This window comes from Elephas maximus, chromosome 3 (genome assembly GCF_024166365.1).
Source record: "Elephas maximus indicus isolate mEleMax1 chromosome 3, mEleMax1 primary haplotype, whole genome shotgun sequence".
Lineage (NCBI taxonomy): Eukaryota > Metazoa > Chordata > Mammalia > Proboscidea > Elephantidae > Elephas > Elephas maximus.
Window position 1 is genome coordinate 32,776,650 of NC_064821.1, and position 13,662 is coordinate 32,790,311.

Sequence of the window (13,662 nt, forward strand, 5' to 3'; positions counted from 1 at the left end):
CCTTCCGGGGCACGCATCCCACGGGGCAGCGCCGCCAACGGCCGAACGGGGGCGCGCGGCGCACGCTGAAGAGGGCGGGAAGGGCGGTGCTTGCGTCAGCGGTGATTGGCGGGCGGGAGTGGGTGGGAATAAAGCAGGTTTAGTGATAGGCGATTGGCTGAGTTGACCGCGGGGGCTGGAGGAGAGCTAGCACAACTGGGATTCGCGGAATGGGTGGGGGGAGTCGGGCGCCTGCGCGACTGCGTCGAGTCTGAAGAGAAAAGAGCGTTTGCGGCCTCGGCGTCTGTCAGCGGGTGAGCGTTACCGGGAGCGTCACTCAGGAGTTCCTGGCTACTCAGGTCAGGCGGCCAGGGAGTCCGTTATGAACGTTGTGAACGTTGGGCTCAGCCGTGGGGAGACGGAGTGGCAGTAACGCGCTACGCTTGGCCTGGCTTCAGGACTGGGGCCTGGTTCGAATCCCACTGTCGGCATCTCGAGGGCCGCTGGGAGGTTTCAAGTAGATAATACCCCTCAAGCGCGAAGCGTCTGATAGACGTGGGTTCGAGTCCGAGCTCTGCCACTCCCATTTCCTCGTCCATTAAACGGGCTGTGAAAATTCACTGACATGACTCGTGACTCCACAATACTTGCAGAAACTTCACCTCCATCCGTGGTCTGGACCACCGACGCCTCCTGCCTGGAGCACCCAAGAACTTCTGCAACCACTCTGTCTCGGCGACCAGTATTGTCCAGTGGAAAAGTAACGCAAGCCACATACCTAATTTTACATTTTCTAGTATCCACATTAAAAAAATAGAAAAAAAGTGAAATTAATTTTAATAACGTGTCAAGTCTAATCCCATATAGCCAAAATATTACTGCCACATATGATTATAAAAATACGAAGGAGATAACTTACGTATTTTTACTCAGTACTAAGGCTTTGACAGCCTGTGTGTGTTTCACAGGTACAGCACATCTGTAACTGGGACCCTAAATTTTCATCGGAAATAGTTATTCTGCCTTTAGGTTTCATACAGTTTACAGTTGGAGAAGTAGATTCGTGTGTCGAAGTTGTTCCAAACATGCGTAAAAGTTTTCCATTAGCTGAATTGTATTTCGGAGTTTTAATTTTTAAATTAAATAAAATTGAAAGTTCAGTTTGCAGTTGAATTTGCCACCTGTGGAAAAAGACTCCTGTACTATTGGATAGTGCAAACCTAAAACAGTTGGATCAGGTCACGCCCCTGCTTGAAACGGGAGTGGTTTTCTACAGTTCTGGACTGAGAACATTGTTATCAAGACCCTACATGCTTTGTTTCCTATTACCTACTCATCTCCAGCTTCAGTCCAGCCAAACAGACCCCTTTTTTGTTGCTTAAAAAACTGATAGCTCAGAGCCCCTGCCTGGAACCTCTTTTCCCAACTCTTGGCCCAGCTAGTGCCTTTTCACTCAGGCTTCTTGCTTCAAATGCGCTTTCCTCAGAGAAGCCTTTCCAATGGTCCCCTGGACAGTGTTCAAACTTACTCCTTTGGTATTCTGGGCCATCTAGGATGGGATGTAAGCCTCTGCTACTCTATAAACCTTAACAGCACTGATCTAAGCCTCCAGCATCTCTTACCTGGCCACCTCTGGGTTCTCCTCAGAATCTTAAGGCTTCATGGTGTGAGGCATATATATTTTTTTTTTTTTTTGGTATATACATTAAGAAAAAAAATTTTTTTCCATTAAAAAAAATGGGAAGTTATTTTTTTCTTTTGATATTACTTGCCTGCAAGAAAATTGACATTTATAATTGGCTTGATCTGGCAAATGCTGGGCATACTTGGGAATTTCTGTGACTTGAGAAGAATCTAATTTCCAAATGATTTCCAAGTGTGATTGATTTTTTGCAAATACTAAATTATCAATGCATGAAGTTGCTATGATGTTAAGTTTTCTAAATAAACATTTAGTTAAACATTTATTGATTTCAACTTTGCAGTTTTGTTTTTTCTCTGTGGAAGTTTTTCCCCCTTTATCCCCACCCCATTGTTTTCATAGCTCCTGAAAAGCTCAGCGGCCACAAGCATTTTCTGTCTGTGGTGCTAGTAGAGAAAATGGTCCTGTCTGTGACGAGTTCTCCATACAGCCGTCCGAGTGATCTTCAAATATAAATCAGATCATGTCATTCCCCTGCTTAAACTCTTCAAAGGCTCATCATACCTAGGATGAATCCTAAAGTCTTCACTATGGCTTAGGAAGGTTGCCGAAGTTCCTTAGGAGGCCCTGCATGGTGGCCTTAGCTGACCTCTGGGACCTAATCTACCACTTCCCTTTTTGCCACCATTCTCAAGCCATGCTGGCTTTATTGCTGTTCTTTTAATTCACCAAGCTTATTCCTGCCTCAGGGCTTTGCACTTGCTGTTTCCTCTGCCTGGAATGTGCTGCCCCCAGATAATTGCGTGACTGTCTCATTCCCATCATTTATGTTTCAGCTCAAATGTCTTTCTTCGAGGAACCTTTCCAGACCACCCTATTGACAGTAGCACTTCCTTAATCATATCAACCTGTTTTATTATCTTAGTAGCACTTATCAGAACCTACAACTGTGTTGGTTTTAAAATTGTGCTTATTTGTCATCTCAGTGGGTTTAAAGCTATTTGAGGGAGTTTTGAGGGCAAGGATCTCACCTGGCTTTCTCAAGGTTATATTTCCAGAACTTAGCACAGGGCCTGGCATGTGGAAAGTCTTCAGTAGATCTTTTAAAAAGAATAATACCACTTAAAGGGCTTAGCATAGCACCTGGAATGTGAAAAGCAATCAACATGAGCTGTTAGTAGTACGTACCTGCTGCCGTAGAGTCAGTTCTAACTCATGGCGACCCTATAGCACAGAGTAGAACTGCCCCATAGGGTTTCCTAGGCTTTAATCTTTACGGAAGCAGCCTGCCACATCTTTCTCCCGAGGAGTGGCTGGTGGGTTCGAGCTGGTGACCTTTTGTTTAGCAGCCAAATGCTTAACCACTACTCAGTAAAAAAAAAAAAAAGGCCTGTATTATATTCTTATGTAATATTTCAGTTGTATGCACACAGACACAAAAAGTTTAAGAAATACTATAACAAAACACCCTTTTACCCACTATCCAGCCCAAGAATTAGAGCCCTGGTGCTGCAGTGGTTAAGAGCTTGGCTGCTAACCAAAATTTGGTCAGCAGTTTGAATCCACCAGCTGCTCCTTGGAAACCCTATGAGGCATTTCTGCTCTGTCCTATAGGGTCGCTATGAGTCAGAATCAACTCGACAGCAATGGGTTTGGTTTTTTGGTATATACTCCTGCCTGATATCCATTCCTTTCTCTTTTTCTCAAATGTAACAGCACTACTGAATTTGGTGTTTTTTTTTGTGTGTGTGAATGTTCTTACATCTTCATATTCATGTGTCTTTAAGCAATATATAGTATTGTTTTTCATATTTTACAATTTTATATCAATGGTGTATGTGCAAAAAGAGAACATAGCAGGCCTGAGACTGCTATCTTTAGAAACGCCTGCTTACAAGGTTGGCCCTTGGCTGGCATCTGGGATTTTGGATTTCAGGAAGGTTCCCATCATCCCCTAAATGATAGTAATAGCTCCTTGTGTCTAACCTGTGCTTTATGCTGAATATCAGATTTCCATCTGGGAGGGTCTGGAATTTCAGTACCTGCAGGCAGGATGTGCCTACGTGACCAGCCCCCGATAAAAACCCTGGGCCCTGAGTTGGTAGAGAGTATCCCTGGTAGAAAACATTTCACCTGTGTTGTAACTTGTAGGTTAAGAGTATTCTGTGAGACTCCACTGGGGGAGGATTCTTGGAAGCTTGTACCTGGCTTCCTCAGTTCCTTGCCCTATGCGCCTTTTCGCTTTGCTAATTTTGCTTTGTATTCTTTTGCTATAATAAATCATAGCTGCGAGTCTGACTATGTGCTAAATTCTGTGAGTCCTCCCAGTGAATCATCAAAGCCAGGGGTGGTGCTGGGGACCCGCAGCACAGTATCACATTGAATATATTCTTCTGACAGGGCTGAGACTAGGGTGAGGCAAGGAGGCGCTCATTCTCAGGGTCATGCACACGCCCAGCCTGCACTGGCATGATCCTGAGGGTGAGTGCCTCCTAAAATCTGTACCCTACACACCTTTCTTGCTGCACTGTAGTCCCCACTCTGCCTTCTGAAACTTGCTTTTTTTCATCCGTTGTAACGCTTGTGTGATTTATCTGTATTGAAACATGTTTGTAGCTCTAATTCATTTATTTTCACTGAAATAAAACTGTGCTTTGCAAATAGATTGCTGGGTGGTGCAGATGGTTTGCACTCGAGTACTAACCTAAAGGTTGGCAGTTCGAACCCACCCAGTAGTGCCACACAAGAAAGGCCTGGTGATTTGCTTCCATAAAGATTCCAAAAACCTAAACCAAACCTGTTGCTGTCAAGTCAATTCTGACTCACAGTCACCCTGTAGGACAGATTAGAAGTGCCCCATGGGGTCTCCAAATCTCCAAATCTGTCTTGGAAGAAGTACAACCAGAATGCCCCTTAGAAGCAAGGATGTCTTACGTACTTTGGACACGTTGTCAGAAGGGATCAGTCCTTGGACAAGTTACCAGGAAGGATCGGTCCCTGGAGAAGGACACCATGCTTGGTAAACTAGAGGGTCAGTGAAAGAGAGGAAGACCTTCAACGAGATATATTGACACAGTGGCTGCAACAATGGATTCAAGCATAACGATTGTGAGGATGGCACAAGACAGGGCAGTGTTTTGTTCTGTAGTTACATAGGGTCACTATGAGCGGGAACTGACTCAATGGCATGTAATAATAATAATGTTTATGGAAGCCAACTGCCACATCTTTCTTCTGAAGAGCAGCTGGTAGATTTGAACTGCTGACCTTTTGGTTAGCAGCTGAGTGCTTAACCACTGCACTGCCAGGGCTGCTTTCATAAAGATTACAGTCAAGAAAACCCTATGGAGCAATTCTACTCTGTAACACATGAGGTCACCAGGAATTGGAATCAATGGCAAGTTTTGTTTTTAGCTGTAAGTGGCTAGTTAGATTTAAATTAATTAAAATTAGATAAAATGAAAAACCCAATTCTTCAGTCACACTAGCCACTTTTTAACTTTTCAGTAGCCTCTTGTGGCTAGTGGCTCCCATATTGGACAGCACAGGTAGAGAACATTTCCACTGAAAGTTCTATTGGACAGTGCTACTATATAGTACTATTATGATTTTATCGATTTACGTATTCGTTTGCCTCTTGGTTGATATTTAGACCATTTCCAGTTTTCTACTATTAAGATCAATGATGTAGTATAAATTGTGTATGTCTCCTTGTGAACACTTCTAGGAGTTTCTCTAGTATATTTACCCAGGAGTTGAATTGCAGGGTCATTGGTTATGGGAACATGGACCTTTACTTGTTAGCTTCTATCAGGTTGACCCCCAACTCATGGTGACATCAGGCACAATGGACTGAAACACTGCCCAGTCCTGTGCTGTCACCATGATTGGTTGTGGATCAGACTGTTGTGATCCATAGGAATTTATTGGTTGATTTTTGGAAGTAGATCCCTGGGCCTTTCTTCCTAGTCCATCTTGACCTGGAAGCTCCACAGAAACCTGTTCAGCATCATAGCAACATACAAACCTTCACTGACAGATGGGTGGTGGCTGCACAATGAGGTGCATTGGCTGGGAATCAAAGCCAGGTCTCCTGCATGGAAGGTGCGAGTTCTACCACTGAACCACCAATGCCCCGTTCACCTTTACTAAAACCCAAAAAACTAGATATTGTCAATTTGCTCTACAAAATGATTGCACTAACCCTGAAAGTATGGCCCCTGGACACCCTTATAGCTCAGTAAGAAAGTCACTCGGGAGGTTCACCCTTCAGCCAAAGATTAGACAGGCACATAAAACAAAGACTAAATGGACACAGCAGCCCAGAGGCAAGGACAAGAAGGCAAGCGGGGACAGGAAAGTTGGTAATGGGGAGCCAAGGTCAAGACAGGGAGAGTGTTGACACGTCTTGGAGCTGGCAGCCAGTGTAACAAAACAAAATGTGTATTGTTTAATGAGAAACTGTTGGCTTTGTAAACCTTCGTCTAAAGTAAAAAAAAAAAGACTGCACCTGTTGCACTCCCACATGCAGTGTGTGAGAGCTCTTGTTACTGGACTCTGTGTCTTTATCAGCACTTGGTATTGTCAAACTTTTTAATTTGTGTCCTTCTGTTGGGTGTGCATGAGTGTTGTTTCAGTTGTCATTGCCGGATTACCAGTGAGGTTGAGCTGTTTTCATGATTATTGACCGTTTACCTTTCTTTCGTGCATGGCCTGTTCATATCTTCGCCCATTTTCTGTTGGATTATCTTTGTCTTATTTACTGCAGGAGTTCTTCTCACATCCGAGGCTAGCCTTTTCATTTTTATAGTGTCTTTTGATGTCCAGACTTAAAAAAAAAAATTAATGTCATCAGAATTGTCAATCTACTTATGGCTTGTGCTTTTTGTACCTTGCCTAAGAAATTCTACCCTGAGGTAAAAAAGATATTGTTCTGTATTTTTCTTCCAGAAGTTTTGCTTTCATATTTAGTGTTTTTATTCACCTGGAATTTATTTTTGTGTGTAATTTATTTTGTTTTGATATGAGGTAGGGCTGTAATTTAATTTTTTTTCCTCATGGATAATCAATTATCCCAATTCCATTTATTTACTAGTCCAGTGGTTCTTAAAGTTTGGTCCCCTGGGGGTCTCCAAGACCTTGTCAGGGGGTCCACGAGGTAAACTGATTTCCTAATACTTGTTTCTCTAGTTACCCTCAAGTCATTTCCAACCCACTGTGCAGAGTAGAACTACTCCATAGAATTTTCGAGCTGTGACCTTTCAGAAGCAGATCGCCAGGCTTGTCTTCTGAGGCACCTCTGGGTGGGCTCAAACTGCCAGCCTTTTGGCCAGTAGTAGAGTGTTTAACTGTTTGCACCACCTAGCCATCCTACCTAATACTAAGATGTTATTTGCCTTTTTCTCTGTGTTGACATTTGCACTGATGATACAAAAGCAATGGTGGGAAGAAGTGCTGGTGACTTAGAAATCAAGGCAGTGTCACCAAACTTACTAGTACTTATTGAATTCTTTACCATGACACTCACACTTAAAAGAAAAGTGTCACTTAAGAATGTCCTTCAAGGAGCAGTGAAAAGCATTAATTTTATAAATCTCAGCTCTGCAAACAGATTTTTAAAAAATATTTTGTGTGATGCAATGGGAAGTTTGCATGAAACACTTCCGCTGCATACTGAAGGATGGTGGTAGGAAGGAAAAGCACACGTGTACAGTTATTTTAGTTGAGAACTGAATGAGTGGCTTTTTTCATGGAGCGCCATTTTTACTTGAAAGAACGACTGACAGACAAACTGTGGTTATTCAGATTAGGATATTTGGCAGGTTTTTTCATAAAAATGAATGAAATGAGCCAGACATTTTGTTGCCAATGATAAAATTTGAGCTTTCAAGCAGAATTTAAAATCTTGGAAAATTTTTATCACTAGCATGAGCTTTACAAAAAGCTGCTCAGTATTTGAAGACTTTCCTGATGAAATCGGAGGTGATATTAACAAATATGATTTTTTTACTATTGTATAATGAAATGCAATAACTCAGTAAATCAGTTTTTTCCAAAAGATCAATGCATGATGTTACAAAATCACACATGGCTTAAAAGATCTATTCAAACTGTAAAACCAAGGAATTTTAATGTAACGAATATGAAAAGTTCACTGATATAGTTTCACATTCCACATTGCAACTAGTTATTAATGCACCACCACTTGTTGAGTTTGGGCTTACTAACAAAGTGGAATATCCCCAGTCATCTGAAAAGGCTGTTAAAACACTCTTCCCTTTTCCGTCTACATCTGTGTGAGGCTGGATTTTCCTCATATTAAAAAAAAACAAAATAGCATATGGTAACAAGGTTGATTGCAGAAGCCAATGTGAAAATCCAGCTATTTTCCATTAAGCCAGACATTAAGGAGATTTACAAAAATGGAAAACAATGCCACTCTTTTTACTACTGTGTGATTTTTTGACAAGAGTTATTTTTCATAAAAATAGGTTATTTTTCAAAGCAGGTTCAAGTTTTGTTTTAGAAAAAATATTGCAAATTTTAAGAAAATTGCAAGTATACATGATATAGAAAAATCTGTTTTTAAAGTCTGGAAAAATAGGTTATTTGCGTTAATATTTAATGGGTTTATTACTGTTATTTCTAATGGCTTAGTAAGTATTTTTTAAAGTTCTCAGTTTTGATTCCTACTACAGTAAATGTTGTTGTTGGGTGCTGTCAAGTCAATTCCAACTCATAGCGACCCTATGTGACAGAATAGAATGGCCCCATAGGGTTTCCAGGGCTGTAATCTTCATGGAGCAGATTGACAGGTCTTTTTTCCTATGGAGCTGCTGGTGGGTTTGAACTGCTGACCTTTTGGTTAGCAGCCAAGCACTTAGCCATTGCACCAACAGTAAATATAGAAAGGTATGAACCAAAAAACCAAATCCATTGCTGTCGAGTTGATTCCAACTCGTAGCAATGCTATAGGACAGAGTAGAACTGCCCTGTGAGTTTCCAAGGAGCAGCTGGTGGCACCAGGGCACCATATAGATAGGTATAATCCCCACAAACAACAGCTCTTTGGAATCCTCAGCTGTTTTTAAGAAGGTGAAGGAATCCTCAGACCAAAAAGTTTAGGAACCATTGGATGAATCCATCCTTTCCCTAGTGATTTGTAACTCTCCCTTTGTCTTACAGCAAGTTTCCATCTATTCACCCATTTCCAGTAGGCCCATTTGTCTCTTCCTGTGCCGATACTACGTTATAATAAGTCTTGGTAAGGCTGGTTCCTGTTCCTTCTTCTTCCAGTCTTATTGGTCCTGGAGGCCTTTGTTCTTCTGTAAAAAGCTGTTCAAATAATAAAAGAAATTATATTAAAAAACAGTGATTGGTCAATTTGATGAAATACTAAGCAGCTGTTAACAAGAATGAGGAAGCACTTTTTGTACAGATATGAGCTCCCAAGATTTGTTTAATGAAAAAAGGCAAAATATATATGCAGAAGTATATATAATACATTATTTTCCTATGAGGAGGGGAATTGAGGCTGAGGGGTTAATGAGAGAAACTTTCCGAAAATTTGTGTTGTAAATCCTAACCTCTGTGCCCATGGTTATAATCCCATCTGGGAATGAGTTTTCTGTTAATGAGACGGGATTAGTGTAGGGTGTGTCTTGAGTTAATCTCTTATAAGAGATAAAAAGAGCAAATTAGGCAAGCAGAGATGGGGGAAGGGAGATGCCATGGCACATGAAGATCGCCCAGGAGCAGAAGCTCAGAGAGACAAGGACCTTCTTCCAAGCCCACAGAAAGAGAAGGCCTTCCCCTAGAGCCAGCACACTGAATTCAGACTTCTAGCCTCCTAAACTGTGAGAAAATAATTTTCTGTTTGTTAAGGCCACCCTCTTGTGGTATTTCTGTTATAGTAGCACTAGGTAACTAAGACAATTATGAGTATATTTCCACATCAGTTGATGTTCTTCCATGTCATAATTTTTAACAGCTGCATGGTATTCTGTTGGAGTGAACGTGCATCGTTTATTTAGCCATTTTCTACGCTGAAATTTTAGATTGTTCTCAGTTTTTCGCTATTAGAAGCCTGACTAGAGCAAACATCCTGAACAGCCTTGAAGCTGAGTTTTCACGAGCATGTGGGGTTTCCTTAGGCTAGATTTATAGGAGAGGAATGGTTGGCTTAAAGTGAAGTCTTCAGTTCCGAGAAGCTGGAGTGGTTTGGAAGGACGCAGGGAGCGGTGGGAGGCAGTACGACAGGACAGACAGAAAATAGTAGCAGCTGCAAGGATTTTGGTTAAGGAGAGTCCCAGTGAAATGAGAAACAATAGGAATGGAGGAAGAAAAAGCCAGCAGGCTCCTGTCATCACTGCTGGGTTTCTGTGACTGTGATGTTTGAAACGGGGAGAGAGGAGTGGAGAAAGTCTGTGGGTGTTGTAGGGAAGGGGAGCGCTAGCCTCAGCCTGGCTCTCCCAGGCCATCTCAGTAGCTCATGGAAGAAAGGCAGTTTTCTTAAGGTTTCAAGTGTTTTCAGTCTTTGAGGATCTGAAAAAGGAGGTGCATACCCTGATTCCTCCATTTCTCTGCATTTAAGGCCTTCCCTTTGACGTGACGTGTATGGGTCCACTCTAGAATGGTCCTGATACTATGTGGTGGACCATCAGAGTGTTGTGTGGTTACTTGGCATCTCCTGTGAAATGGGAAGCCAGACTACCAGCCTCCTCACTTAGTGCTTAGTGGGGTTGGAGAGCAGTTGGTAGCGGAGCGGACAACTGCAGTTTCGCACAGATGGCCCTAGAAAGCAGCCCCTGGAATTAGGAGACCAAGATGGAGGCTTGGCTCAGCTATCTCTTACTAGCTGAGTGAACATGGGGAAGGTACCTAACCTTTCTGGGCTTCAGCTTCTGCGGCTGCAAAATGGGTTTAAATAATTGAAAGGGTTAGATTGGAGAGCATATGTAAAGCAGTCAGTAGGGTACAGGCATCTTTTTTGTGTGTGTGTGTGAAAATATACATAATAAAACATACTATCTGTTATGGATTGAATTGTGTCTGCCCGAAATAAAACCAGTTGCCAGTTGAGTGGATTCTGACTCATAGTGACCCTATAGGACAGATTAGAACTGCCCCATAGTGACCCTGTAGGACAGATGAGAACTGCGCTGTAGGGTTTCCATGGAGTGGCTGGTGGGTTCAAACTGCCAACCTTTTGTTTAGCAGTGTAGCTCTTAACCACTGTGCCACCAGGGCTCCCTCCCACCCCTAGTAACCACCAATAATCTTTGGTTTCTATACTCATGTAGGTGAGATTGTAACCGACTGTTCCGCATCTGCTCAGCGCAGCCATAGACATGAGAAACGAGTAAAAGCGAAAGAAGCAGCTTTATCTGGTTGGGCAAGCAAAGGAGCACACTGCGACTTGGGTTGCCAGGATTGCCCCCTGAACGATGGCTGAAACAGTATTTATTAGGGGAAGGGTCCTGGGGAAAAGGAGCATGGTCGTTTATTGGTCTGGCCCAAAGAAGACGTTCCAGGGGCAGTTCGTCATCTGCCTTTGCTCAGTCCTAAAGCGGGGGAGGCTCTTAAACCAGATCTTAGGCTCAGACCCCACTTCTGAAAGTCTTCCCCCAATCGTGGGCTGCTAAAGTTTGGTTCTGTTTGGCGGGAAAATAGTTCTGGGGTCACCCAGAGGACTGGTTTGATGGTTCTGCGCGTGTCAGGCGGGCCAGATTTGGTCTTAACTGTTCTATAGTCTGCAGACCCCAGCCTCTTGGTTTTTTTATCTTGGGCAGGAAGTTGGCCAACAGCCTAAAAAACATCTGGAGAAACCAGGTAGAAGGGGAGGTGGCTCATGCTATTCTATTTGCAAGTTGGGGGTTGATAATGGTGCCTGGAGGCTGGAGTCTCAAGATCATACAGTAGTTGTCCTTTTGCCACTGACTTATTTCGCTTGGCATGATGTTTTCAAAGTTCATCCATGTTATAGCATGCATCAGGACTTAATTTCTCTTTATAGCTGAGTAGAAGTCCGTTGTGTGTATATACCACATTTTGTTTATGGTTTCACCTGTTGATGGACATTTCTGTTGTCACTTACTGGCTATTATGAAAAGTGCTGCAATGAATATTGGTGTACAGGTTTCTGTTTGTGTTCCTGCCTTCACTTCTTCTGGGATTGGGATTGCTGTGTCATATGGTAGTTCTGTATTCAGCTATTTGAGGAACCACCAGACTGTTGTCTACAGTGACTGTGCCATTTTACATTCCCACCAGCAATGGATAAGGGTTCCATTTTTGCCGAAGCCTTTCCAACCCCTGTTGTTTTCCTTTTTTTGGATGATTGCCATTCTAATAGGGTTGAGGTGGTATTTGCATCTCTAATGGCTAATGACATTGAGCACCTTTTCATGTGATTGTTGGCCATTCAGATAACCTCTTTAGTGAAATGTTTGCTCAAGTCCTTTGCCCATTTTTTGATTGGGTTGTTTGTCTTTTTGTTAAGTTAGATAAGTTTTTTAAAAATATATTTTGGATATCAGAGCCTTACCAGATATAGGGTTCCTGAAATTTTTCTCCCAATCTGTAGGTTGTCTTCACTTTTTTATAAAAATCTGTGGATAAACAAATGTATCTAATTTTTATGAGGTTCCATTTATCTATTTTGTCTTTTGCTGCATGTGTTTTTTTGGTCATATCTGATAATCTATCATTAAAAACTAGGTCCTGAAGCCACACCCCTGGATTTTCTTCTGAGAATTTTATGGTTTTAGTTTTCACATTTATGTCCTTGATCCATTTTGAATTGCTTTTTGTGTATGGTGTGGGGTATGGATCCTAACTTATTCAAATCCATGTGGAAATCCAATTTTCCCAGTACCATTTATTGAGGAGACTCTTCGTTCCCCTTGAATGGATTTAGCACCCTTGTTGAAAATCAGTAGACCATGCATGTATGGATTTATTTCTGAACTCTCAATGCTATTCCATTAGTCAGTATGTTTGTTGTTATACCAGTATCAGGCTGTTTTAGTTACTGTGGCTTTATAGTGTGTTTTGAAATCAGGTAATGGGAGTCTTCCTACTTTCTTCTTCTTATTCAAGATTGCTTTAGCTATTTTGGGTCCCTTGCTCTTCCATATAAATTTGAGGATTGGTTTTTCTGTTTCTGTAAAGAAGGCTGTTGGAATTTTGATAGAGATTGCATTGAATTTATAGATTTCTCTGGGTAGTATTAACATATTAACTACATTAAACTTTCTAATCCATGAACAAGGAATGTCCTTCCATTTATTTAGGTCTTTAATTTCTTTTAGTAAGTTTAGTAACTTTGTGGTTAAATCTATTCCTAGGCACTTTATTTGTTTAGATGCTATTGTAAATGGTAATTGTCTTAGTTGTCTAGTGCTGCTGTAACAGAAATACCACAAGTGGATGGCTTTAACAAATAGAATTTTGTTCTCTCACAGCCTGGCTTTAACAAATAGAAGTTTATTGTCTCACAGCCTAGTAGGCTAGAAGTCCAAATTTATGGTGTCAGCTCTGGGGAAGGCTTTCTCTCTCTGTCGGCTCTGGAGGAAGGTCCTTGTCATCACTCTTCCCCTGGATTAGGAGCTTCTCAGTGCAGGGATCCTGGGTCCAAAGGATGTGCTCTTACCCTGGTACTACTTTCTTGTGGTACGAGTTCCCCCTGTCTCTGCTCACTTCTCTCTTTTATATCTCAAAAGAGATTGATTTAAGACATAATTGAATCGTATAGATTGAGTCCTGCCTCATTAACAAAACTGCCACTAATACCACCTCATCAACATCTTAGAGATAGGATTTGCAACACACAGGAAAATCACATCAGATGACAAGATGGTAGACAATCACACAATACTGAAAATCATGGCCTAGCCAAATTGATACATGTGTTTTTAGGGGACACAATTCAATCCATGACAGTAATGCTTCCTTAATTTCCTTTTCCACTTGCTCATTGCTAATATATAGAAACCCAACCGATTTTTGTATGTCGACCTTGTATCCCACCACTTTGCCAA